General features: G+C 38.7%; 1 protein-coding gene across 4 annotated transcripts in view; it reads left to right on the top strand.

The window, feature by feature from the left end:
* Wwp1 (WW domain containing E3 ubiquitin protein ligase 1) overlaps positions 1–27,806 on the top strand; it is a 132,629-nt gene that overhangs the window by 3,233 nt on the left and 101,590 nt on the right. For all 4 annotated transcript variants that reach the window (XM_059253903.1, XM_059253904.1, XM_059253902.1 and 1 more), the window contains exon 2: positions 12,899–12,994. The gene's annotated coding sequence lies outside the window, so the exon portion shown is untranslated. The remainder of the gene's footprint in view (positions 1–12,898; positions 12,995–27,806) is intronic.

The following is a 27,806-nucleotide window of genomic DNA, read 5'->3' as shown; positions in this document are numbered from 1 at the left end:
CTGCCTTTTATTTGTTATATTTTGGAATGAACTTGCCCAATAGCTGTCTGTCACAAGTCCAGTTGCATGTGGTAAAATAGAATCCGGAGTTGTTAACAGTGATGGTTTTCTTTTCTTTCTTCTTTTTTTTTTTTTTTTGTACAAAGACAACACAACTGATTTACTGTTGATTGGATATAGTTAATATCTTGTAAGTGAGGCCAGGAGGTTCCTTCCAGTTAAGGTTTTGTGATTCTTGGTGCTTAGGTTTTCATTGGAACATCTGTACTCATCTTTTCTTCTGTCTACTTGAGAACTAGTGACACTGAGGAATGGTATGGGTGTGTGGAGAACAGATAGTTCAGACACTTTAATTATAACTGTCTCTGTGGCTCTCAGTTAGGAATCAGGGAAGAGATGGTAGAGGTACCAGCAGTGGAAGAAGAAACTCTTAGTCTTTTCTATTCCTGTTTGCCTGGCTTAGGAATATGCCTGTCCTTCAATCAGGAGGCAATATGTGATAAAAGAAGTGAAATGGGGGTTCATTTTCAGTGAATTTTTTGAAGAGGATTAAGTAGCTAATTCTCATTATGGTAGTTATGGCATAGTTTGATTAGTTAAGAGTTGACTTCTCTGCACCCTTGTAAGATTGTTTCTCTGGTGGGAGGGATTGTCTCCTTGTTGTTAGTTGGTTTCTTTTCTAACTCTAGAAACCTTGATTTCATAATCATTAGACAGGGTCTCACTATGTAACCCTGGCTGGCCTGGAATTCCCTGTGTGGACTTTGAATTCACAGAGGTCTGCCTCTGCCTCTCAAAAGTGGTGGCACCAAAGGCCTATGTCAGCACACCTGGCAAAATAATTTTACTTTCATAGAGATGTATGATGTAATTATAGTGAACAGTGGAAAACCCAATAAATTGCTTATTATGAGTGGTATCCAAGGAGCTAGTCCCTAATGCAAGTGGAAGAATGTCTGGCAAAAACACACACGGATTTTCCTTTATTTGCTGATATGGAGATGAGTAGCTCATGGCACAACTGTGGTATTTTTTTTTTTTCATTCTTTTTATGGTAGTTTTTACACTTTATCATGTGATTCTTGAGGCATTTGAGAATTAGGTGGATAGAGAGGAAACCATCATGTTCTAATCTAGATGGTTCATTGCAGCTTTAAAGGTTAAGTGTCCTGTATGACTAGTTAGCAGCCCAGATTAGAATTAGAACTATAACCTACATTTCTGTTCTTAATTCAATATCATTTCCACCAAATTTCTGGTCTTTTGCCTACAGTGGACCTTGAAGTTATAAGGTGTGTGAAGACTACCTGTTGGAAGTGTTTGTTGCATTCCTTGTGTTGACATGGTAACCTCATTTGATGTGGCTACTGGTTGGTAATTTGGAAATTTATAAATATTTTATCACCAAATAGTTAACCTCTAGTCAAGGATAAAGTAAAGATGTAAAGATGGATATCCTCTCTGAGAGAAACATTGGTAAAATGTTGACATTAATTTACTTTGGAAAATTTGTTGATTTTTCTGTTTTTGAAAGATGGAACTTGATTATCTTATATAAAAGCATAGTCTTAGAAAAGCTTCATTTATTTATTTATTATTTATTTATTCATTTATTTGTGTGTGCACAGAAGTCAGAATCTTATTTCAAAGGGATATTGTGATGTTTTATGATTTTTTTTACCATTGTATACCAAACTTTATATATCACCCCTCTCCATGTATAAAAGCTCTTAGTTCACTTTGAATTCATATTTAAACATTTTTGGAGTTGTTGATTGTTAAAGCAATATGTCATATGATTTCTAAGTTACAGTGGAGAATAGCATGTGTTGATTTAGTCTTGACATTTCTTAAGTGTACTGTTTCTTCACAACACATACTGTATGTTACTGTATGTCAGACACTGTGCTAGTTGCTGGGGTACAGTTTTGAGACAATACACTGGAAGCCTATTCTCTAGAACTTAGAGCTCATTAGAGTTTTGGCATCAAGAAAAGCATAGACCTTATCTGCTGTTGTTGGGAAAGTAAAATTAATGACACCCCTTCTTTTCCTGTGGTATTTGGGCAAATCATGCAGAAACACAAAGAGCCCAGTAGCATTGTTTCAGCTATTTATTGCTCTCTAACAAACAACCCTGAAACCAAGTGACTGAAAACAATCATCTTATTTGTTTACAGGTTGTCCCTCTTGGTTGTTTTCTGGCTTTGTTCACAGTCACTACAGTGGCTGTATTCAACTGGCTTTTCAGCTGGGGCTGTGCACACTTTCCTTTTGAAGTTCTTTATCTCCATGTGGCCTTCGCAACAGGGTTGTGAGCTTTACGTTGTATTTTAGGGCTCTGAAAAGTACAAAAGCTGAAGGAACCAGACCTTCTTAAGGCGTGTTCCTGGGACTGGCACACAATCACTTCTGCCTCATGCTGGTGAAATCACAGGTTTGGCCGATATTGGGACAAGGAGTTACTACTACTCCACATGTGTTTGGATCCATTTGGGGCTACCTTGTAATGGATTATGGCAGAGTTTATATAAGAACAGCATCAGTTATATTATGTAAAGATACATCTTCTAGAAGACTTTGGAAGCTGAAGCCTAGGCTGCTTACTGTTTTCCCCAACCAAAACTTTGAGCTGGGCCTGCCAGAGGGCAAGTTGAGTCTAAAGTGCAAGTGATAGTACATTTGGTTTACTGCAGATAGAGGCAGCTGGTTCTGTCCTTGATTAGAAATGCTAAAGAGCTGTGTGATAATCTTGTTTGAATCTAGAATCACACCTTTGGGTGTGTCTGACCGTGCTCTGAGAAGGTTTAACTGTAGAGGGAAGACTTTGAGTGTGTGCAGCACCATTTCAGGGTCTGGAGTTGCGGTCTGACTGAAAAAGGAGAAAGTAGCTGAGCACTGGCCGCTCTCTGCTTCCTGACTTTGGGTACCATGTGACCAGCTGGTCGTTCCTGATATCACCATTTCCCTGCTGGGAAGGACTGCTCCAAACACACCCTTCTTTCCCTACTTGGCTTTTGTCAGGTATTTTGTCCCCCAAATGAGAAAGGTAATAGAGGCTCACTCGGAGAATACTTGCCTGGCATATATGAGGCCTGGGGTTCATGGAAGTGGGACGTTCTGCAGTGACATATGGCATGCTAGGGTAGCAGGGGAGACTGGCTGCTTCTATTGGAGGACAGTGGGGTTTAAGAAAGTGCAGGCCCCATGACTGCAGATTGATTCAGAGAAATGATTTACCCAGTTTCATGTGTTGGTCAGACAGTACCTCATATAGAGAGTGATCTGTGGTAAGCAGAGACCCATCTCTTCACCCTTTGTGATTAAATGTGAGACCCAAGGGATCAGAGTTGCTTGATCAGTCTTGAACAACATGAATCTCACAGATTTATTTTTTGTTTGGAATATCTTGAAAAAGGTTGGTACGGACCTTTCTAGTGGAAAGAATACACTGTGGGATCCGAAAATTTACTGGAGTCTTCTGAAGGAGTGCAGCCAGGAGTCAGTGCTCCTTTTTTCCTGATACAGGTGATCAGTTGCTGGCTGAGTTTCTCTCCCTATTTTGACCGTATGGGTAATTTGTCTTAGTTTCCTAGTATCTTTCTGCATTGTTCAAATTAGCTAATAAGTAATGGCATGATTGACTGAGGTGAAGGAAGTGAATGTTTAGTTTTTATTACTTTGTATCATAGTAGATTAATGAAGTAATGCATTTAATTGAAACAATTATACTCAAAACTTGCCCCTGCAGCTTATAACATATTTCTGAGAATAGTACATGAAAGGGTTTGGTGATTGAGTGTGCTGAGAAACATGATTTAGGAAAGGCTGGGTTGCAGGCGGGATGGCTGGAATTATATTAAGGTATTTCTTGGCATTCTTCCTGCCTCTTAATTACCCGGATAGTTAAAAAATGTCCCAGCAGTAACAGAATTGTTAGGTATTGTAGCCTTAACTAAAGAAAACAAGTTCTTTGGATAGCTGTTTAGTACACTTATAATTATTAAGGTGGGTGGAAGCAAACAGTTGAGTCCTGACTTGAAGTAGGATACTTTGGCGGAAATCCATCCTAACTTGCCAATATGCACTACATTTTGTGTGCTCTAAGTTAGGGTGGGGAGAATTAGTTAAGTGAATTTTCGCTCTGTAAGATCTTCTTTACTGTAGGTACAGACAGGTTAAACCAGGCATGGTCGTTTACTCAGAGGCCAAGGCAGGAGGATTTCCAGTTTGAGGCCAGTGTGATGTGTACAAACACACACAGACACACACACACACACACACACACACACACACACACACACACACAATACCATATCTGAAAAAAGCAAACAAACAGTGAAACAGCCACAGAGGAGGCAAAGTAGATTGCTTCCATCGTTAAGAACAGAAGCTCTCTTGACCTAGGAGTTAGCCATAACTAGGCAGGTCTGACTTCTGTCTGTGCTGTTTACTTGTGGTATTGCCTCAGTTCCTTCATTTGCAAAATGGAAAGAATGGCTTCATTTTGGATTTTAATTGAAAGGTTGTTTATAAAGTGGAAATCATAGTAGCTTCACTATTATAAGCCCATAAATTTTTATTACTTAAGTATTAAGTTGATAGTTCAAACCAGTAGGTAGTTTACTGTGGCTGGCCCACTAATTTTGTTAAAGACAGTGAGAGGTTAGTTTTGGTGCATACAAAAGTGTATAGCAAATCTTCCTCTCAGTTGAAAAAATAAGTTGTAAAAAGAGTAAGGATTATTCTGGGAAAGATCCTGATGCAACAGATTGGTGGTATATCAGTTGGCAGTGATTAGGATGTGTAACCTGGGGCCCAACAATTGTTAACAAATGTGATTAGTTTAAATTCAGTACGGACCAGTTGGTCAAGATTTAGCCTCTGCATAACAGTCAAGGGGTGTCAGCTGGAGGTGTTTGCTATCATATAGATTATTACTGTCTTTCAGAGCCTGGGTTATATGGTCCTCAGAAGATTTTTCAGGACTCTTCACCTAGTAAACATCTCAGATGATGTTGTACACGTTCATTTGATAAACTGTTGACAGAAACTGATTCTGTAAATTGGGACCCTAATGTGACTGTTTTTCTAGGTTCCTTACAACCCATGGGAAGGATAAATATAAAGAGAGCTTAACATCTGAACCTTCCAGATGCTTTAAGAGGCTTAAGATAATTGTCAAAGATGTGATACAAACTACAGAAAGCTGCTACACAGGGCGTAGAGCCCTGAGCAGGCAAGTGAAGTGCCCCGGCTTCCTTGTTAAAAAACATTCCCCATTCTACCAAAGAAATTCCTTTGAATGAAGACATTTTTTCTTCTTCTAAATGCAGTCTTGAAAGAGTTAACTTAGATATTATAATAATTGGTTAGATAGTCTTATTGCATTTTACTTAGCTCAGACAAGGCAACTCAGAAATAGATACATTGATTGAAGTGTGTCAGATTTGGAATTTGGGCTTTTGGATAGAAAGTAGGTTAACTGTGGGTGTGGTATGTCTTTTGGGAAAAAGCCATTTTGTGGCATAAGGACATTTACTCAGGAAGAAAATCATGAAAAAGGGTGTAAATTTGAAGTCAGTGAAAATGGAAAAAACAAACAAACTTCAAATTCTTTTTACTTGCTGATGATGGCTATGCACTTCTGTCACTTAAATGTTCCTCAGTTCTGTGACCAACAGGACCTCTAAATTCAATCAGATTTAAATTTGTGTTGTTTTGGTTTTTGTTTTGTTTTTGGAGTCAGGGTCTCGTCATGGAGCCTCTGGCTGTCTTGGAACTCACTATGTAGATCAGGCTGGCCTTGAACTCACAGAGAGACCTGCCTGCCTCTGCCTTCCAAGTGCTGAGAAGTAAAGGCGTGCACCACCACACTTGGCAGACTTGTTTTTTCTTTTTCTTTTTTTTAACCTTTTATGTGAATGGGTGTTTTGCCTGCATATATGTGTGTGTGCCTGGTGTCCACAGAAACCAGAAGAGAATGTTAGAACTGCTAGAACTGCAATTACAGACTGCTGTGAGCTACCATGTGTGTGCCATGAACTGAACCTGGCCCTTTATGAGAGCAGCCAGGGCTCTTGCTGCTAAGCCGCCTGTCTCTCCAGCCCTGAGCCAGATCTTTAAATTGGGGGCAGTTCCTGGAAAAACCAAAAGTATGGTTGAAATAAACAGAGGTTACTGCAAGTATGTCGTGTTGAAAAACATACCAAGCCTTGGTTCCTTGTAAATTGGAATGAGTTAGTTGGCATTTCTGTTGCAGGAGACCATTGTTTTTGTGCTTGTTTTCACCAAGGAAAAAGCAACAATAGACTGTTTCTTTTTATCCTGTGACCTGTGGAATATAATGTTAGTATTTAGATGTGAATACCCAGAATGCAAGGTGTACATTATATTTGGAAATTTTATTTTTCTAGGTTAAACATTTTGGTAATTATACATTTTAAAATTTTCTTTGTAATTTAGGTTTTTATTTAAAGTGATCTAATAAAGCCTAGGCCTTATGTAAAGCAATACAAATCTAGATTTGAGTTCTGGTACTCATTTTACTCAGGACAGTGCGCGTGTAAACCTGACTTAACTTGAGTTTTCCTGTGTGTCTGTTAGCTATTCGCATGTGAAGTGAGAATAATGGCACCCAGTTTATAGACATATATGCTGACCTAAGCCTGACATTTAGCATCGCTCTGGGATGTGTTTGTACTACACTTTCACTCATTGATTCAGATCTGTTTCAGAATTAGTGTAGAGAGATCGCTGGTAGACCCTTCAGTAGGTGAGAGCCCTTGCTATGCGACAATGAGGACATGAGTTCAGATCCCAAGCACCCATGTGGAAAGGCCCATCCACGTGCATCTCTCACCCCAGTGTTACGGGTGTGGGCTAGGGTGGCAGCAGCAGAAGGCTTTCTGCAGCTCTGTCTACCAACCTAGTTGAAGACAGCAAGGGGAATAAGGTAGAGGAGCTATGGAAGACAACACCCAATGCCCTCTGGCAAAGGGTGCTCACATGTACATACATGCTTATGGTGCACACTCATACCCCTCCCCACACCCACCTCCCAAAAAAAGCATGAAAGCAATTAATCAAGCAAGGGACTCCATATGCACATATAGTTTATGCAAAACTGCAGGGAATATCTGAGGCAGGACCTGTGCTTCAGCAAATGCTGAAGTGTGAGTAAGCAACAAGTAGCCAGATTTTACTGCTAAAAGAAGTGCAGACCAGCAGGTAAGGGAGAAGAACTGTCAATCCCAAGAGTTTCTCTGCTTTCCTAGGGTTAGTGTTAGCACCTAAAAGGCAAAAGTTTCGTGTTGGTAACCTCATTTTTCAGATAAAAAAGAAGCAAGTTAAATATATACAAGTAGGAGAGCTGAAGTTGGACTTAGGTCTGTCTGACTTGAAAACTGTTTTTTGTGTTAACTTACCCCAACATGCTCTTCTGAAACAAAACAAAAAAAAAAAAGTCATTTTGGAATTTGAGATTAGGAAATGTCCATGGCTGTGAAAATGGTGGCAACTTAGAATTTGTAAAGCATTTAGAAATAATAAGGAAATATTTGAGGGGAACTTAGCTTTGGTCATGATAGCCTAGGGTCCAGTGCAGGGTGGAAGAAAAGTAAACCTTTTCAGCGGGAGTGGGTTTGGTGGATCTTCAGGGCTTTGTGTCCCCAAGTCTCTTCATCCGCTTGTGAGCTCCTCTGCAACTCCAGGTCTTCATGACCGTGCTTTCTGCTACTTCATGATGCAGCAAATGCATTTGACCCTCTGTATCGGTAGGTCCTGCATTCACAGGTTCAAGCAACCTTGTACTGAAACTATTTGAGAAAAAATTCCCCATGTGTGTTAAACACATTCATGGTCCCCCTCAACTTTTATTTCCAGAACAATACAGTGTAATGTATTTTACATAGGATTTACATTGTGTTTTTAAAGTAGTCCACAGGTGACTAGAGTATATGGGAGGGGTGTATGTAATTTTATACAAGTATTGTGCCATTCCATTAGTTGACACCACATCTGTGGACATAGTTATTCCCTATGGGTTCGCAAGATAATAGTATTGAGGCAGTATTTTCTATGTGTAAGCTGGGATTCGGTCTTAGAATTTGAACTAAAGTTTTAATGTGTTTAGTCTTGAATAGTATTTTTTAAATTGGTACTGTGCAGCATTTGAATAGGAAATTTGTTTTCTACAGTGTTCAATAAGCCCAGAGGAAAAATTACTACATGTATAATTTTTTGCTTTAAAGTTAGTATTTTCCCATTCTGAAGATAGTAAGTATTACATATTATAAGATGTTGTGAAATAGCACATGAAAAAAGGAAGTACCTAACTTCCAGTGCTCAACACCATTCAGGTGTAATCCTATGCTGATATAACTGAAGCTTAGTGTCAGTGTTTTTTAAGACAATAAAAAAAAAAAAAAAAAAAAAGGAATGGGAGCTGGGTACGCTGGCTCACACTTGTGATCCCAATACTCTGGAGGCTGAAGTGGGGGGATAGAGGATTGCTGAGTTTTGAAGCCGCCTGAGCTTGAGACCCTGTCTCAAAATACATACATATATGTGTGTGTGTGTGTGTGTGTGTGTGTGTGTGTGTGTATAAAAGGCAAAGGAAAAAGTAGGAATCACTTCTTAAATTAAGTACAGGAAAAATTGTTAGGCATAGCAAGTAAAACATATACTGAATTGAAATTTTGAATGATGATTATGAGGGTAGATAGAGTTGGTCAGGGAAGGAGGTCAGTGTGGGCATAGCCACCATTCTTGGGTTTTTATTAGTCTAGGGTTTTTAACCTCTTTGGGCTAAAGGCCAGAAGGCTTGCTGCTAAGTTTAAGTACGTTTTCCTGACTAGTGTTTTCTAGTTAAAAAAAAAAAAAAAAAAAGCATGCACACTTTTTAATGTCCTTTCTTGGAAAAGAGTTAAGTTATTTTGTTTTGGGGACGATGATAACAAAAAAAGTAACTATTTAAAACATCCTTTTTTATGGTGCAATATCACCATCTTGTGGTGTTTTGGAATATTGTTTTCAAAGTTCTCCAAACATGAACATAAATTACATATTTGATGTCTTGATGTTATCTAAGGATTCTACCTGACCTGTATTTGACAATTTTTATAAATGGGCTGTGGAGTTAAAAATAAAAAGTGTACTTGGGGAAAATAGTAGTATAAAATGAAACAGGAGTTAGATTGGTACAATAATGGATGATTTCTTGTTTTATGAGATAAGTAGTATTTTCAGTGAAATAATTCCAAGCTTAAAAAAAAAAAAACAAACCTGTGTTCTGTCATCCATTTCTTATTTGAGTAATTTAAGTTTACTTAATTTACGGGGACTTTAAATTTATTTTATTGTAAAATAGTGTTTCTAGACTGATGACTCTTGGAGGAGGGTTTGTTTGCATTAATTTTTTTTTTTTTTTTTTAATTTGTAAACTTTATAAAAAATTCTGATGATAATTTATTTCTTCCCTTGATGTAGTGTTTCATTTTGCTAAGGCTGCATTTGAACTTCTGGGCTCAAGTGACCCTTCTAACTCAATTGGGGCAAGTAGGGGAGGAAGATGCGTAGTCATTCTGATGATGGTTTTGAGGGAAAGAAAAAAGAGACACCGCCCTCCCCCCAAAAAAAGAAGACAACCCTACAATACAAAAACCACCTAGAAGACAGCTGGAAGTGTAGCCTAGAGGTAGAGTACGTTCGATGAGCAGGCTCCATGGCACTGCTGCTATTGTCCTTAGAAGATCCAGAGGGGAGTGCCTGAGAAGAAAAGTGGGCACCGTGGTAGAGACAGTTTCTGCAGGCTTGTGTGTAGAAAAGGGCCCATCAGATCAGGATGAGGGTCATGTGTGCTAATGAAAAGGTTGAAGACTGGCAAGCGGCAAGATGGTGAGGTACTGGTATAGACTTGAAGGCCTTACCTTGTCAAGGGGCCATGCAGTTGGGATGAAGGCCTGGGATGGGAAGAACAGATAGACTGAGCAGCATTAAGAAGTTTATGCAGGAGTCTGGATATTTAGGAGTCAAAGAAGTAATGACTTAGAGTTTGTTAAAATTATTTCTAGAGCTAAGAGAGACATTTCTCCCCGACTCTCAAATGCAGTCCCTGTGATATAATCCTGAGCCCTGCTTAGTTCTGTGTAACTGATCTGGTTTTCTTTCTACAGTTTTAAGAAACTGCTTTGTTGCAGGATTCTGTTAGTTCCTGTTCTGTTGAGATCCATAGAAAAAGTTAAAACAAGTGGAATCATTACCTTGGTCGCTAAGACTATTGAATGTCTCATTTCCCACAGAACTGAGGAGTTTCCAAGGATAGAAAACTAAAATGTAGATGGTCCTGGACAAACAAGGCTATTTCCCTATCATTGTCATGTTTTATAAACTTATTAAAATACCTAGCAATATCTTTTTATAAATTATCTTTATGTAGAAGTAACATTCTTGTTTTATTTTAAGTTAAATATCACGTTCTGTAGTTTACATTTTTATAAAATAATTTTTGTGTGCTTTAGAGTTGCTAAATTGGGTATTAGGGACACTGATAGGTTCATCCCCATTTATCATTTGTACATTCGCTGAGTTTTAAATTTGGTGCTGTTGATAGAATAACTGCCTCAATTCAGGATTTGTAACTTTTCAGTTCCCTGTCTTTGGGCCAAGCTTCTCTAGCACTTGATGCTCTCTGCCCTATCTTGTTACTGGGTTGTTTCCTTTTTTGTAATATTGTCTCCAAACCTCTACTCCCTGTTGGTGAATCTGGACTTTGTCTTCTGTTATTTTTCTATCTGTGCTGTTCTTTACAGATTAGACAATCAATGCATATGTTTATTGATTGATGCAGGCCTAAGGAGTTGGGACAATATTTCACTGGCCTTCTAAAGCCTTAATACTATGCTCAGTATGTGCTGCGTGTGCAGACAGTTCAGGTCATTCTGAACAGATTTTTTTGGGGAGGGGAGTGTTGTTTGTTATTTTGTTTTATTGCTTTGACTTTACAGTGGTATCTTGAAGTAAGCAGGCAGGTAGGTACATCTTCTAGAGCTGGCAATGTACTCTGTAAATGGAGCACTCAGGATCTGAGGGCAGTCTGAGCTCCCTGGTGACATAGTGAGACCCATTCTCAGCAATAGCAACAATCTTTTTCCCATTTTCTTCTCCTCCTCCCCTTCTTTTTGCTGTTGTTTTTGAGACAGGGTCTCACTATGTAGCTCTGGCTGTCCTAGAACTCATTATGTTGCCCAGGCTGGCCTTGAACTCACAGAGATTCGCCTGCCTCTGCCTCCTGAGTGCTGGGATTAAAGGCGTGCACCACCACACCTAGCTTCCTTCCCCCAGTTTTGAAATGAATCACTGCATAGTTCAAAACAACCACTTATCAAAAGCTTATTGCTATTCTAATTTTGAGAAGTTAGACAATTTTCATTTGGAGTATGATGTTCAAAATAAACCTGTGAATATCCCCCATATCAGAGACAGCTAGGCTTAAGTCAATGGAGAAGAAATATTGGAGTAAGTTTGTCAGAGGTATTAATCATAGAAGACCACAGGCTTGTTCATGGAGGAGGTATTCTGAATATATTCTGATATTACTGAGAGGACTAAGAAAAGGTGATCAACCATAGCTAAGCAATATTTCTATGGTGTTTTTCATAAACCCACAGGGACAACAATCTGCATGTTGCTATGACTATTTCCCAGTAGTACTTGGTACCCAGCATATGAAAACAGAGAAAGACTGTAGGGTCAATTCAGATTCAGGAACTTGGAGAGTAAGTGAGACAAGACAAATAGAAAAGTCTGACTTTCCCCAAACTTTTCAACAAAGTGGATATTCAGCCAAATAAGATTAGGTTAAAATCTACGTGTAGAGGAGACAACATGTACATCTAAGCTGATTTTGTCCAGTTCAACCCTTTGAAAATGCCACAGGGTTTTTATTCAACTGCAGAGAATATAAGGGAATCCTAAATATAGGCAATACATTGTATTTGTAGTACTCTGAAATTAGAGAGCACATAGTATCTGCATATATGTGACAGGCATACATGCACACATATGTAAAAAGACTTCTGAGACTAGTGAGATGGCTTAGCCCTTAAGAGTAATGGGTGCTCTTCCAGAGGACTCAGGTTCTATTCCTAGTACCCATATGGTGGTTCATAACTTTCTGTAACTCTGATTTCAGGGGATCCTCTTCTGAACGCCATGGGCACCAGGAATGTATGTGGTACACAGATATAAATTCAGGATATCTTAGTTAGGGTTTCTGTTGCTATGAAGAGACCCCATGACCGCAGCAATAAAGGAAACATTTAATTGGGGGCGGGCTCACATTTTCAGAGGTTTAGTACATTATCATCATGGCAGGACGTGGTGGCATGGAGGCAGGCATGGTGCTGGAGGTTCTGTTTTGATCCACAGCATCAACACTAGGCCTAGCTTGAGCATATAGGACTTCCAAGCCTGCCTCCACAGTGACATACTTTCTTCAACAAGGCCACTCAAGGTACACTTCCTTCTAGTTGCACTCTCTGTGGGCCAAGCATTTAAACAGGAGTCTATGGGGGCCAATCCTATTCAAGCAACCACACAGGTAAAACACCCATACACATAATTTGTTTGTTTGTTTGTTTTTCTTGTGACAGGATGTAATCACAACCACAGAGATCCACCTGCCTCTGCCTCCTGAGTGCTGGGATTAATGTGTGTGCCATGATGTCTGGCATAAATCTTCTTTAAAATAAAATAAAAAGTGACAGTTGGAGTTACATGTGCAGGAGATCTTCTCTGTGATGGCTCCACTCCTTGACTGAAGGCTGTCTGCTTTCCTATGTGCTCCAGAGGAAGTGTTAGGCATTCTGTGTCACACTGAAAACTTTTGTGTTTGCAGGGTTGTCTCCTCGCCAGACTATGAGCTCCTTGACAGAAGAACTCGTGTCTTGCACATCTTTGTATCCTCAGTGTCTGGCACAATTCCTGATACACAGTAAGTGACCCCTTTTGTTTAAGTGAAAATTTTGTAGCTAATAGTCAGACTAAGTGTATGTTGATTGTTACTTCTTATACCTGTATAAATCAATTAATGTATTTTTATAAAAATATTTTTGCAGGGTGCACATCTTTAGTTCCAGCACTTGGAAGGGAGAGGCAGGTTCCGGCTGGCCTCAGATTTGAATTCAGTCTTACTGCTGCTTCTTTCCTATGCTGGGATTAGAGCATGCCACTGGGCCTGACTTTGTCTCTTTTTTAATACAAAAAGAAAATGCTTTCGAATTTATGTGTCTTGGTCACTTTTCTATTGCTGTGATAAAGCACTATGACCAAGGCAACATATAAAAGAAAGTTTAATTGGGATTATGGTTCAGGAGGGTTAGCATATATGTTGGCAGAGCAAAGGCATGGTGGTAGCTGAGTGGCAGCTGAGAGCTCATACCCTGACCCACAAGCAGAAGGGAATGAAACCTCAAAGCCTGCCCCTGTTGACACACCTCCTCCAACAAGGCCTCCTAGTCCTTCCCAAACAATTCCACCAACTGGAGACCAAGTATTCAAACACTTGAGCCTATGGGAGTCATTCTCATTCAGACCACCACAGTATCTATTCAACGTGTTTTTTAAAGCTCGCGCAGAGTATTATATTTTAGAGGAACATCGAATTTACAGATATTTATATGTTTCAAGCAAATACTGGAAGATAAAAGGCCACATAGAAGCATCACATTATGTAAATGATGTAAATTCAGACTTATAACCAGAAAATAATTGCAGAGTCAAGTGACAGCTTGCCATTTGGTGGCCTCTTTGGACCTTAACAGCTTTCAAATGTGCTTCATTTAATTTTGTGTTTGCTCTGTAGGCTTTTGAGGTCTGTCATCCACAATTACCCATGTTTTTTGTTTTCTTTTTCAGCTATGGAATCATGGCATTTTCAAAGGAAATTAGAAGCTAAAGTTGAGGTTATAGTAACCAGCAAACAAGCAAAAACCCATTTTCATTCTTTGCTATTAGGATTAGGAGAATTTCTTGGTGACAGAGTGCTAAGTACTGGTGTAAGGCCAAGGGAGAGGAAGATGTTACCACTCAGAAGTCTTGTCTTTCTCCCAGCTCACTGGTATATTTCTAAGATTCACTTATGTCATTGCCTACAGCTGTAGTTCATTCACTCTTAGTATGCTATAGTGCTCTAGTATGTGAATTAGCCCAATTAGCCAACGGAGGTTTGAATAGATTTAGTTTTGTTGTTTTTATTAGGTAGGATGGTTCTATGTAAAATACAAGTATAAAAGTATTTTGTTATAAAATTGAGAATTGCCCATAAAAAAGCATATGAATGTTCATCTTCACATGGTAATGTCAAATTATTTTTCAGAAGGATTTTTACCAGTTTTATACCTCTGTGACGTCTATTAGATATGTCACTATTCTGTGTTTCTTGCCAATATATCATGCTAACTCTTCTAATTTTTACTGTTCTAAAGACTTTAAAATGGCATCCTGTAGTCTGAAGTTGTATTTTTTTGGTAGACAGTGACATCCTGTATTTCTTCATGCATTTGTCCATTTTGTAAGTTTCCTTGTCTGTGAAATTCCAGTCAAGAGTTTGCTACTTTGCTTGATGTATTATCTTTTTTTTTATTATTTGTAGACAGTATTTGTGTCTTATATATACATGCATGTATGTGTTAGCATGTGTGTACATGCTGTGTGTACATGAGTGGAAACCAGAGGACAACTTAAGCTGTTGTCTTTAGGTACTGCCTTCTCACCCAATCCCCAACCCCCATTTTTGGGTCTTGTTTTATTTTTGAGATAGGCCTCTCACTTTCCTGGAACTCACTATGTAGATAGCCTAGTCTGTACCGTCGTCTCTGACTTTTTACATAGGTTTTAGGGATTGGGCTCTGGTCTTTGCTTTTGCAAGGCAAGTCCTTTACTGGCTGACCTATTTTGACAGTCTTTGTAAGCATTCTTACATAGTTTAGATCCTAATCATTAATTAGATTTTTGTTTTACAGGCATTTCTCAGCTCATAGCTTATCTTTTGATGTTCTTTATACTTTAGTGAAAACTTTTATTACATTTATTGTGTGTGTGTGTGTGTGTGTGTGTACACCAGGATATGTGTCTAGGCCTGTGTGTGTAGGTCAGAGGACAACTTGCAGGAATTGATCCTGTCCTCAGAGATTAAACTTAAGATCCTTTTCCTGCTGAACCATCTTGCCAGCTCTGAAAAATTAGTTATTATAGTTTTCTTTATGTTTTATGATAAATAGAAGCTATCAGCTTGCATGTAATGAAAATTCTGTTTTCTCTCTTGGTTAGTAAGGCTGGTCTGTCTTGTTTAAGAAGCCCTTCTGTCCTAGAAGAAATGTAAAGCAATATCAATTTGTTGCATATTTACATTGCTAGGTTGCAAGCCGGGCGGTGGTGGCGCACGCCTTTAATCCCAGCACTCGGGAGGCAGAGCCAGGCGGATCTCTATGAGTTCGAGGCCAGCCTGGGCTACCAAGTGAGTTCCAGGAAAAGGCTCAAAGCTACACAGAGAAACCCTGTCTCGAAAAACAAAAACAAAAACAAAAAACAAAAAAACATTGCTAGGTTGCATCTCATATTTTCATTGTTAGTCCATCCTGATTTGGTTTATTTATATATGAAGCAATATGAGGTAGAGATTTAGTTTCATGTTTTTCCATATTGATACTTTGAGAACCATAGTCTACTGTTGTGATTTCTTTTTCTATTCTTTTTTTTTTCTTTTTTTTTGGTTTTCCCGAGACAGGGTTTCTCTGTGTAGCTTTGCGCCTTTCTTGGAACTTGCTTTGGAGACCAGGCTGGCCTCGAACTCACAGAGATCTGCCTGCCTCTGCCTCCCGAATGCTGGGATTAAAGGCGTGCGCCACCACCGCCCTGCTTACTGTTGTGATTTCTATCTGCAGTTGTCCAGCTGCTTTTATGGCAGGCTCCATAGACCGTTTTATCATCGTCATCACTGTGGGCTGCAGCTAGTTCCCCTGTTCTTGTTGCACTCAGGGCTTTTCATACCATTTTCAGTCTAGCCTGGGTTTTATTCTTCGCTGCTAGCTAGGGCTCTTCAGTGAGTCATGACTTTTCCACCACCTGGTTCCTTACACTTGGTGTTTAAGCTCTTGGCTCTCACAGAGCCCTAGATCTGGGGCCCTTCAAACTCCTTTTAGTTGTGTATTACTACATCTGTCACACAGGTATGTTCTTACATGCATTTTTCTTTTTTAGGTAGGTCTCTCTGTTTCTTCATCAATCTTGCTATCCATTTGTTTACTGTTGTTTGTTAATTTTCCTGGGAGACATGAACAAACATCCATTCTTTCCCGGTAGAACACTGACAACAGAACAAAGAAACAATTGTATCCAAGTCTAGCTTGGTGAACCAGTGAGTTCTTTGGGGTTATTTTCAAGAGCATGGTTGAAGAAGAACATGAATATCTCTGTAGTTGCATCACCCTAGCGTGGGTGACAACTCACAAAAACTGCATTCTTAGAGCTAGTTCCCTGACCAATTTTCAGGCAGTTCTCCTTCTCAGCAATTGCTTATTGATTGTGTAATCTTGGGGAAGGGATCTCGTGAATCTTAAAAAGGTCTGAAGTTATGAGCCTTACTTTCTAAGCCTACCTTTTCTTAGCTTCCAGAGTCTTACGAATCTCCCTCTTCCCTCCAGCAGGGAATAGTTCAATTCAGAGGAAATAGCTAAGCAGTATAGTGATATTTGCTCCGCCCATGACCTTGGGCTATAGGGCCTGAAGGAGGCTGTGCTTCTTGCCCTTGTACAATGACCTCTTAAAAGGAAAGGTACAGCCTGGGAATTGAACCTGGGTTCCCTGGAACATCAGTCAGTGCTCTTAACTGCTGGGCCATCTCTCTTCCACAAAGCAGAAGGATTTTTTTCTAAGAAATATGTTTTGAGCTGGGTGTGGTGGCAAATGCTTTTAATCCCAGCACTTGGGAGTCAGAGGTAGGTGGATCTCTGTGAGTTTGAAGCCGGCCTGTCTACAAAGTGAGTTCCAGGACAACCAGGGCTGTTACATTGTCTTGGTCCCCCCCCAACCCCCCCACTATCTTTGTCTTTATTTAAAGATACTTTTGATCACTTTTTTTCTAGTTTATTATCATCTCCTTACTGTTATTCTCAGGTTTTATTATGCCTAATTAACTCATGACTTCAATTTCTTTTTTCCTAGGTCACTTGATAAGGCTATATATACTTGCTTGTAAGCATAACTGTTTGGTATTCCACAAACTTTTATATGTAATTTTTTTTGACATTCAGTTCTTTTTCATTTGAAAATTGCACTTATGGTTTATTAAATGAACATAATTCTAAAAAGTTTTTAAAAGTAGCTTTTAATTTGATATTGAGTTTTAGTTGAATTTATTATGGTCAGAGAATAGGAAACTACATTATTTGAAATTCAATGAAATTTTCATTATTGTATTGTAATTTTATACTTCCTTTAGTCCTTAAGAAGAGTGTTTATTTACTAAGAATTAGAATAGACATAAATTTCTGTTTTTATTCATTAAATTCTCTCCCTTTTTGTCCATTTCACCTGTGATTAATGTGAAAAATTTGATCTCCAGCAATAGTCAGTTTTCTTCTTGTAGTTTTTCTAATCTTTGAAGCTTCTTCACACCACTGATAGATGATAAGTTTTGACTTGTGATTAGAGATTTGGCTTGCTGTGAATGAGAGAGAGAGAGAGAGAGAGAGAGAGAGAGAGAGAGAGATATTAGGAGAAACCGTGGGTGTTGGCATCTATTTAGAAAGGTTTTTCTCTTCACCATCAGCCTAGAGAGCAGCATATTCCTGCACAGAGCCTGCAGTTGGATGTCCCTCAGCTTCCTTTGACCCAGGTGTAGATCAGCAGTCTTGATCTTACTTTGTTGCAGGATCCTCTCGTTGCCTTCATTCATTCTACAAAGGGCCTACTGTTTCTCATTCTCTTGGTTGATTCTTCCTGAGAAGTTGAGCTGTGTGAGCACTAAGGTCAAGTAGAGAGTTAACTTCTCCATATGTTCTTTTTTGGAGAGGCTGTCTCAACTTTTAGCTTCTATTAAGGTATCTTAGTTGCGTTTCTATTGCTATGATAAAATGACCAAGGCAACTTACAGAAGAAAGATTTTATTTGGAGCTTAGAGTTTAAGAGAGATAATAGAGTATGATGGCAATGGAAATAGACTGCTGGAGCAACAACTGAAACCTCACATCGAGGTCCACAGACAGCATGGAGAGCTAACTTGAAATGGCACTAGTCTTGAAACTACACTGCCATACTTTCTCCAGCAAGGCCATGCCCCTTAGTCCTGCCCAAACAGTGTCATCATTTGGTGACCAAGTGTTCAAATGCCTGAGATTTATAGGGAACATCTCATTCAAACCACCACATCAGGTTTAGGAGAGTTGAAGGTGGAGAGTAGTGAGTCTTCCACTTCTTCACTCTCCTTCATGCATCCTGACTCCTCACAAAAGTGGCTAAGGCCCCAGTCTCAGATGCCTCATTTCCTGTCCTTGGTCATTCCAATTTCTAGACTTCTTCACTTTGCCAATTTGGACACCATCATTCTCGTGGTTCACCTCACTCATACTTCAGTTTCTCCTGCTCTTTCCATAATTGCTCTTCTACTTCTCAGTCTCTACTTAGTCATCGGGTGTTGTCTTTCACATACAAAAGTTGCTGGGCTGGATTGGGAAGTGTCAGCACGAGTCATTTGACTTAGGAGTAATCTGAAGCTTCACATTTGAGTTTTTAGGAGGGATGGCTATTACTAATTCGTGTTCTAGATCTTTGTAGGTAGTAAAGGAAAAGGGCCCATTGTGAAAACTGCAAATAGTTTATATGCATTGCAGTGAAAATTAGAGCTGTGGTTAAAAGGAAGGAGGGTTAGTGTTAAAAGAGCTGAAGCAGAAACAGGTGAAAAACGAAGAGCTTACAACTGAGTATGAGATAGCCTAGGATACATAAGAGAAAAATAGACTGACAGGCCAGTGTGGGTAGAGTGGCAGGCTGTCTTCTGTGAAACTTGTCCTACCCCTGATAATGTATGTTAGACCCTATTGTTGTTTTGTATTTTCTTGCTTCTAACACAGCCAGTTATAACAGACCAAGTAAAAGTAGTTTCTAAGAAGTTTCTACATATTCTAGAAAAGAGACCCAAACCATTTTGTAAATAAGGAGTTAATAAGAACACTGTAGCTACTTTCTGGAGGCTCTGAGGAGCAAAGAGAGCTTAGTGTAATTAACAGCATAGAGACACTAGAAGACTGAAGGTAGCAACACTAGCCAGTATATAATAATTAATAGCTAGCAGACAGTCAAGGTCAACAACTTACAAAGCTGGAGTCAAAGATGGACAAAGCAGGACTGAGGGGCTTGACCACCCGTCACTGGTTAACTTCATGTGAACAGAACACAGTCATCTCTTTGGCTGGGACAGGAGACATGCATAGAGCATTTAGCCCCACCAATGGCTCATCCCGTGATAGCCTAGAGGACTAATCAATCTCATAGTGATTGTCTCAGCCTTTGGCCTGCTTTTGCCTCAGATCTATAAAAATCACTAGACAAAGAAGTTCAAGGCGTTTTCCTCTCTTGGTATCTCTTTCCACTCTTGGGAGTTTCTCTTATTTTCCCTTATGTTCTTAATTTCCTTCAGTATCTTTTTAAATAAAGCTTGCTTTTCTTTGCTTGCTCCCATTGTGTATCCATGTCTTCAGTAATAATTGGTCTGAGAGTGAACTTAGGAGCTGGTGTTTCAGGTTGGTCTTTGGTAACAGTGAGTATCTGGCATCCCATTTGCATCAAGCACAACTGTGTGGTGAGAGATCTTGTCACACTATAAAAAACCCTGAAATGTTACCATTTCTGTAGTCATCCCATGGGTCACTGTCTTTGCAGTTTCACAATTGATTGTGCCATCTGCCGTAGGCATTGTAGTGGTCCACACTTACACCATACTTCCTCTTCCTCTGGGAGACACCTGTCAAGTTCTTTTCCAAGAGTCACCCCAGTATCTTAGTATTTAGAACCTCAGTCATAGCAATCGGTGTATCTGTTGTTTCCATAACAATCATATTTACCTTCTAAGTTTTGAGATCATTGCCTCTTTTCTAGGTTGAGACTCGGGAAAGCTATTTTTGGCAAGACAGACTGCCGATTCTGTATCTGTTTAATCGTTATCTTGAATTCAGTCTTGGCCAAAAGAACAATCACTTGTTCCTATCTTTGTCCTGTACATGATCAGCAGTATCAACTTAATCTCTTTCTTAAAAACTCTCTTCATTGATACTAAGGGCAGTGAGTATAGAATCCTGGTCTTTAAATTTAATGCATTCAACCCCATAACTCAGAAGGCAGAGGCAGATGGAACTCTTGTGAGTTTGAGGCCAGAACTATTTCTACATACAGTTCTACTCTACCCAGTGAGACCTTGTCTCACAAAAGAAAAAGTTGAAGTAATCAGAGCCTTCTGACTTCTCTAGGTTGCTGGGCTTGTGTGGTTAATTGATTGATATTTAGTGCTCCAAAGGATTCTTTAATGGAGGTTTCTGTCACATCACAAATCCAATTCCCTAGAAAGCAGTGTAATGTCTAAACATGTGAAGATGACACTGGCTAATAGTGGATTCTTAAACCACCCGTGGAATAATGGGCAGGATTTAGCGGTCAGATGGAGATGCCCTCTACCTGCTGTCTTCATCACTCTGCCAAGTGGCTAAGACATCTTCTCCTACGTCATCCATTCTATTACTTCATCGGATTAGTTTGAGGCATATTTAGCAAGGCATTTATCAGAGAGTAGGATTCCCCTTGGTTTATTTTTTCTTGCTAAACCATCATGTTGGGAGAAAGAATATGTGATTTTGTTTATTTTTAAAGCATGCCAATTTGCCTTTATGTCTTCTAACTGAACTGAACCTTGTATCCTTTTCCTTAATAATTCTTCCTTCCCTCTGCCTCTCTCTTTCTCCTCCCTCTGTCTTTCTCTTTTCCTTCTTTACTTCCTTCTTTTATTCTTCCTCTCTTTCTTTCTTCTCTCTCTCCTCTCTCTCTCTCTCTCTCTCTCTCTCTCTCTCTCTCTCTCTCTCTCTCTCGATTCCCAACCTTATTTGTGTGTTTATTCTATTTCTATATATGAATTCTTAATTTGTGCTTTCTAACCTTTCTGATTGATTGAATTATTTTTTATTCTGTATTTTCCTTTATAATTTGAAAACTATCTTCCCATTTTTTTATGACCAACCTTGAAAATCTGCCAAGAAATCTTTACAGTTAATGTTCAGCCAGATTGTAGTACCTCTGCTGGGCAGTAATTTTATCTCTGCTCAAGTCTCCACATTTAAACTATAATTAAAATTATAATAATAGGTTCTGAATAGTTTAGACAGTACTTATAGATTTACTTGTATGTTTAGCTTCTTCATTCATCTTTTTCTTTTTACACCTCAGATCACCCTTCTGATAATTGTATGAAACATGCCTTTTTCATTTCTTAAGTAAAGGCTTGCTATTGATAATACTTTTTTGGTTTATCTAAGCAGTTTTTTCATGCCTTCTATGTTCTCCAAAGAGACTTTTAGTGGTTGATTATTTTATTTAAAAACTTATTTTTATTTCATGCATATGAGTGTTTTCCTAAATGTGTGTAGGTACACCGAATGTGTACCTGGTACCCATTGGAGGCCAGAAGAGGACATTAGATTTCCTTAAACAAGAATTTCTTTATGTTACTTTTTTTTTAAACAATGCAATGTTTCTTGACATTTCAGATAAATGTCCTTCACTAGTTTTGAAAACTAAGTCATTTTCTGTCTTGTTTTCATTTTTCTGGGATTATATATATTGTTATTTTGTCTTTCAAGGTTTTTTGTTTGTTGTTTTTTTTTTTCTTTGATGGTTTGGTTGGTTGGTTTTTCAAGACAGGGTTTCTCTGTGTAACCTTGGCTGTCCTGGCTCTTTCATAGAGTTCCGCCTGCCTCTTCTATGACCAGCTACCACTGCCCAGCATCCATTCAAGTTTTTAACCTGTGGTATTTTTCTTCCTCCCCTGTCTTCCTTACCTTCTTTCTTTCTTTTTTGGTTTTTGAGGGATTATTTTGAAATCGTTTACCACTATACAGCCCAAGCTGTTGATTTTCTCATTTAAAAATCTTTTCCAGCTAGAGTATGTTTGTCTGTCCTCAAGGATGTGGGAAATAACTTACTCCATACTTCCAGTGTAGGTTACCCATAGTGAGTTCCTCCCAGAGCACAGCATGGGAAAGAGAGGATAAGCAATTACAGTAGTGGAATAAGACATACATTTCCTCAGACATATGATCGAGGTTAGCATTAGCATCATAATCATGTTTCTAAAATATGTCCTTGATATACAGTAAGTATAAATAAATTTTATAATGATGTATAATAAAAATATTTCTGTGGTTGCCTTTTACTCCAATCCTGCAAACTTAGTTTAATAATGAAAAGAACAGCCAGATCCAAGTTAGGGACATTTTATAAGACATTTAAAAATAATCTCAGGCCCACTAAAAATAATGAAAGGCCCTGGGCTGTGGCCAGTGTTTGAGCACATGCCAAGGCTCTTGGTTCATATTCAGAATCATAAGACAAAAATCAAATAAAATACAAGGAAAATGTAACTTAGTTTTAGAGCATTTAGGGCCTAGCATTTGTGAGGCCCTAGATTGAATTCTGAGCACCTCAAAAAACCAACCAACCAAACAGAAGCAGTACAAGTCTCAATAAATGGATACAGCCAAAGAGAACCCAAGGAAGCATAGCAAGTGAGCATTATGTTTTCTTTTGATTTAAAATTTGTTTTGTGTGTGTAGGTGTTTTGTCTGAATGTATGTATGTGTACCACATGCGTGCCTATTGCCTTTGGAGGCCAGAGGGGGTTTTAGATCACCTGTAACTGGAGTTACAGACAGTTGTGAGCTGCTGTGTGGGTGCTAGAGATTGAACCTGGGTCCTCTGGATAACTGCTGAGCTATCTCTCCAGCCCTATTGTATTCTTTTTATGTGGCATGATCTTTTTATATCAAGTTGCAGTAAGACTAAGCACCCCCCTTTGTATTAAGACATTTTTTTTTTTCCTCTCCAGTTGTGTTTTGTTCTTTTTGGTCTCTGAGCCATTCAGCCTCTGGGTCCTGGTACTACAGGAAGTGTTAGGGGTGGGCTCACTCTCCTGGCATGGGTCTCAGGCTGGATCAGTCATTGGTTAGCCACTCCCTCAATCTCTGGACCACCCTTACCTCAACACATCCCATAGGCAGGACAGACTGTAGGCTGAAGGTTATGTGACTGGATTGGTGTCCCAATCATCCCTCAACTGGATGCCTTGCATGGTCAGAGGAGATGGCCAATCCAGGCTATGTATATCCCCTATTGCTAGGAGTCTTAGCTAGGGTCTTCCTTGTAGATTCCTGGGAGATTCCCTTGCACTGCTTTCTACCTCACCCAAAATGCCTCACATTTGCAGTCGTCTCTTTCTGTACTTCCACCCTGACCTGATCCCCACCCACCCTCAGTCCACCCACAAAATCACTATTTTCCCTTCCTAAAGAGAGCTTCCCTTCCCTTCTCGGAGCCCTCCTTTGTTATCTCGCCTCTCTGGGTCTGGGGATTGTAGCATGGTTCTCCTTTACTTTACAGTTAATATCCACTTATAAGTGAGTACATACCATGTGTGTCTTTCTGGGTCTGGGTTACCTCACTCAGGATGGTTTTTTTTTCTAGTACCATCTATTTGCCTGCAAATTTCATGATGTCATTGTTTTTAGCAGATGAGTAATACTCAAGTGTATAAATATACCACACTTTAAAAAAAAATTCATTCTTTGCTTGAGAGACATTAGATTATTTCCAGGTTATCATTATTACAAATAAAGCTGTTGTGAACATAGTTGAGCAAATGTCCTTGTAGTATGATTGAGCGTTCTTTGGTTATGTGCCCAAGAGTGGTATGGCTAGGTCTTGAGGTAGATCGATTTGAAATTTTCTGAGAAACTGCCATATTGATTTAAAAAGTGGCTGTGCAAGTTTGCACTCCCACCAACAGTGGAGGAGTGTTTCGCTTGCTCCACATCTTCTCCATCATGAGCTGTCAATTGTATTTTTGAACTTAGACGTTCTGAGATAGAATCTCAGAGTCATTTTGGTTTGCATTTCCCTGATAGCTAAAGATGTTGAACATTTCTTTGTTTCTCAGCCATTTGAGATTCTTCTGTTGAGAATTCTCTGTTTAGCTCACTAGCCCACTTTTTAATTGGATTATTTAGTGTTTTGATGTCTAGTTTCTTGAGTTCTTTATATATTTTAGAAATCAGCCCTCTGTCAAATATGGGTTGGTGAAGATCATTTCCCATTCTGTAGGCTGTCATTTTGTCATATTGATGGTGTCCTTTGCCTTGCAGAAGCTTTTCAGTTTCATGAAGTCCCATTTATTAATTGTTGATCTTAGTGCCTGTGTTATTGGTGTTCTGTTCAGAAAGTTGTCTCCTGGGCCAATCCATTCAAGGCTATTTCCCACTATCACTTCTATTAGGTTCAGTGTATCTGGATTTATGTTGAGGTCTTTGATCCACTTGGACTTGAGTTTCATGCAGGATGATAGATATGGATATATTTGCATTCTTCTACATGCTGACATCTAGTTATACCAGCACCATTTATTGAAAATGCTTTATTTTTTCCATTGTATAATTTTGGCTTCTTTGTCAAAAATCAGGTGTTCATAGATGTATGGATTTATGTCTGTGTCTTTGATTCGATTCTTTTGATCCACCTGTTTGTTTTCATGCCAATACCATGTTTTGTTTTGTTTTTTTGGTTTTTCGAGACAGGGTTTCTCTGTGTAGCTTTGCGCCTCTCCTAGAACTCACTTGGTAGCTACCAGGCTGGCCTCGAACTCACAGAGAACCGCCTGGCTCTGCCTCCCGAGTGCTGGGATTAAAGGCTTGCGCCACCACCGCCCGGCTCCATGTGTTTTTTTTATTACTATAGCCCTGTAGTAGAGCTGGAAATCAAGGATGGTGATACCTCCAGAAGTTCTTTTATTGTACAAAATTGTTTTTGCCCTCCTGGGCTTTTTGTTTTTCCATATTAAGTTGAATAGTTCTTTCAAGGTCTGTAAAGAATAGTGTTGGGATTTTAATGGGAATTGTGTTGAATTTGTAGATTACTTTTGATAAGATGGCCATTTTTACTATGTTAATTCTACCAATCCATGAGCATTTGATATCTTCTGATATCTTCTCCAGTTTCTTTCTTCAAAGGCTTGAAGTTCTTGTCATACAGGTGATTCACTTGTTTGGTTAGAGTTAGAGTTACCCCAAGATACTTTATATTATTTGTGGCCATTGTGAAGGCTGATGTTTCCTTGATTTCTTTCTCAGCCCGTTGTATCATTTGTAGAGAGGGCTACTGATTTTTTTGAATTAAACTTGTACCCAACCACTTCACTAAAGGTGTTTATCAGCTATGGAGTTTTCTGGTGGAATTTTTGGGGTTGCTTATGTATGTATACTCTCATATCATCAGTGAATAATGATGCTTTGACTGCTTCCTTTCCAATTTCCCTTCCCTTTGATCTCCTTTTGTTGTCTTATTGCTCTAGCTAGAATTTCGAGTACTATATTGAATAGCAATGGAGAGAGGGGACAGTTTGTGTTGTTCCTGATTATAACAGAATTTGTTTCTCTCCATTTAATTTGATGTTGGCTGTCAGCTTGCTGTATATTGCTTTTATTATATTTAGGTATGTCTGTAGCTGGAGTTTTCTCCAGTCCTGCATCCACAGCATATATCCCTTGTATCCCTGTTTCTCTAAGACTTTTATCATGAAAGGGGTGTTGGACTTTGGCAAAGGCTTTTTTTTAGCATCTAATGGGACGATTATACGATTATGTGTTTTGTTTTGTTTTTTCTCTCAGTTGGATGGATTACATTGACAGATTTTTGTAAGTTGAACCATCCCTGCATTTCTGGGATGAAGCCCACTTGATTATGGTGGATGATTTTTTTTTTTTTTTTTTACATATTCTTGGATTCGGTTTGCCAATATTTTATTGAGTATTTTTACGTCAGTGTTTATGAGGGAGATTGGTCTGTCTCTTTCTTTGTTGTGGTTTGTGTACTTTGGGTATCAGAGTAATTGTGGCCTCATAAAAATATTTGGCAATATTCCTTCTGTTGTGTGGAACAATTTGTGGAGTATTGGTATTAGCTTTTTTTTTTTTTTTAAATTCTGGTAGAATTCTGTGCTGAAACCATCTGACCCTGGGCTTTTTTTGGTTGGGAGACTTTTAATGACTGCTTCTATTTCCTTAGGTATTATAGGTCTATTTAAATTGTTTATCTTTTCTTTATTTAATTTTGGTATGTGGTACCTATCAAGAAAATTGTCCATTTCTTTTAGATTTTCCAATTTTGTGGAGCACAAGTTTTTGAAGTATAACCTGATGATTCTCTGGATTTCCTCAGTGAATGTTGTTATGGCCCCCTTTTCATTTCTGATTTTGTTAATTTGCATATTCTTTCTCTGCCTTTTGGTTAGTTTAGATAAGGGTTTGTCTATCTTGTTGATTTTCTCAAAGAACCAACTCTTTGTTTCATTGATTATTTGTATTGTTCTCTTTGTTTCTGTTTTGTTAATTTCAGCCCTGGGTTTGATTATTTCCTCACGTCTACTCCTCATGAATTTGCTTCTTTTTTGTTCTGGAGCTTTCAGATGAGTTGTTACATTGCTAGTATGAGATCTCCAAATTCTTTATGCAGGCACGTAGTGCTGTGTATGAACTTTCCTCTTAGTACTGCTTGCATTGTGTCCCATAAGTTTGGGTATATTGTGCGTTTGATTTCATTGAATTCTAGGAAGCCTTTAAGTTCTCTATTTCTTCCATGATCCAGTAGGCATTCAGTAGAGAGTTGTTCTTTTTCCATGAATTTGTAGGCTTTCTATAGTTTCTATTGTTGTTAGAATCTATCTTTAATCGATGGTGGTCTGATAAGCTACAGAGGGTTATTTCAAATTTTTTGTTGTTGTTGAGACTTGTTTTGTGTCAGAGTATATGGTCAGCTTTGGAGAAGGTTCCATGAGATGCTAAAAAGAAGGTATATTCTTTTGTGTTTGGGTGAAATGTTCTGTAGATATCTGTTAGGTCCATCTGAGTAAATACATCTGTTAGTTCCATTATTTCTTTGTTTAGTTTCTGTTTGGACGACCCCTCCATTGGTCAGAGTGGGTTGTTGAAGTCTCTCACTATTAATATGTGGGGTTTGTTGTGTGATTTAAGGTTTAGTAATGTTTCTTTTACCAATGTGAGTGCCCTTACATTGGGTTATAGATGTTCAGAATTGAGATATTATTTGTTTGATGAGTATGAAATATATTTCTCCATTTTTTTAAATTAATTTTGGTTTGAAGTCTATTTTGTTAGATATTAGGATAGCTAGACCTAGCTTCTTAGGTCTATTTGCTTGGAAAATCTTTTTCCAATGGTTTTCTTTGAAGTAATGTCTGTCTTTGATGTTGAGGTGTGTTATGTACAGCAGAAGGATGGATCCTGTTTTTGTATCCATTCTGTTAGCTTGTGTCTTTTTTTGAGGGGGAATTGAGTCCATTGATATTGAGAGATCTTAACAACCAGTGATTGTTAATTGTTGTTATTTTTTTTTTGTTGGTGGTGGTGGTAGTTGTAGTGGTTGTGTGTGTGTGTCCCTTTGGGGTTTGCTAGTGTGTTTTCATAGGCATAGTTAATTTT

This window comes from Peromyscus eremicus, chromosome 2 (assembly GCF_949786415.1).
Source record: "Peromyscus eremicus chromosome 2, PerEre_H2_v1, whole genome shotgun sequence".
Classification (NCBI taxonomy): domain Eukaryota; kingdom Metazoa; phylum Chordata; class Mammalia; order Rodentia; family Cricetidae; genus Peromyscus; species Peromyscus eremicus.
The sequence above is the reverse complement of the archived record's forward strand: the minus strand, read 5'-3'. Positions and strand labels throughout refer to the sequence as shown.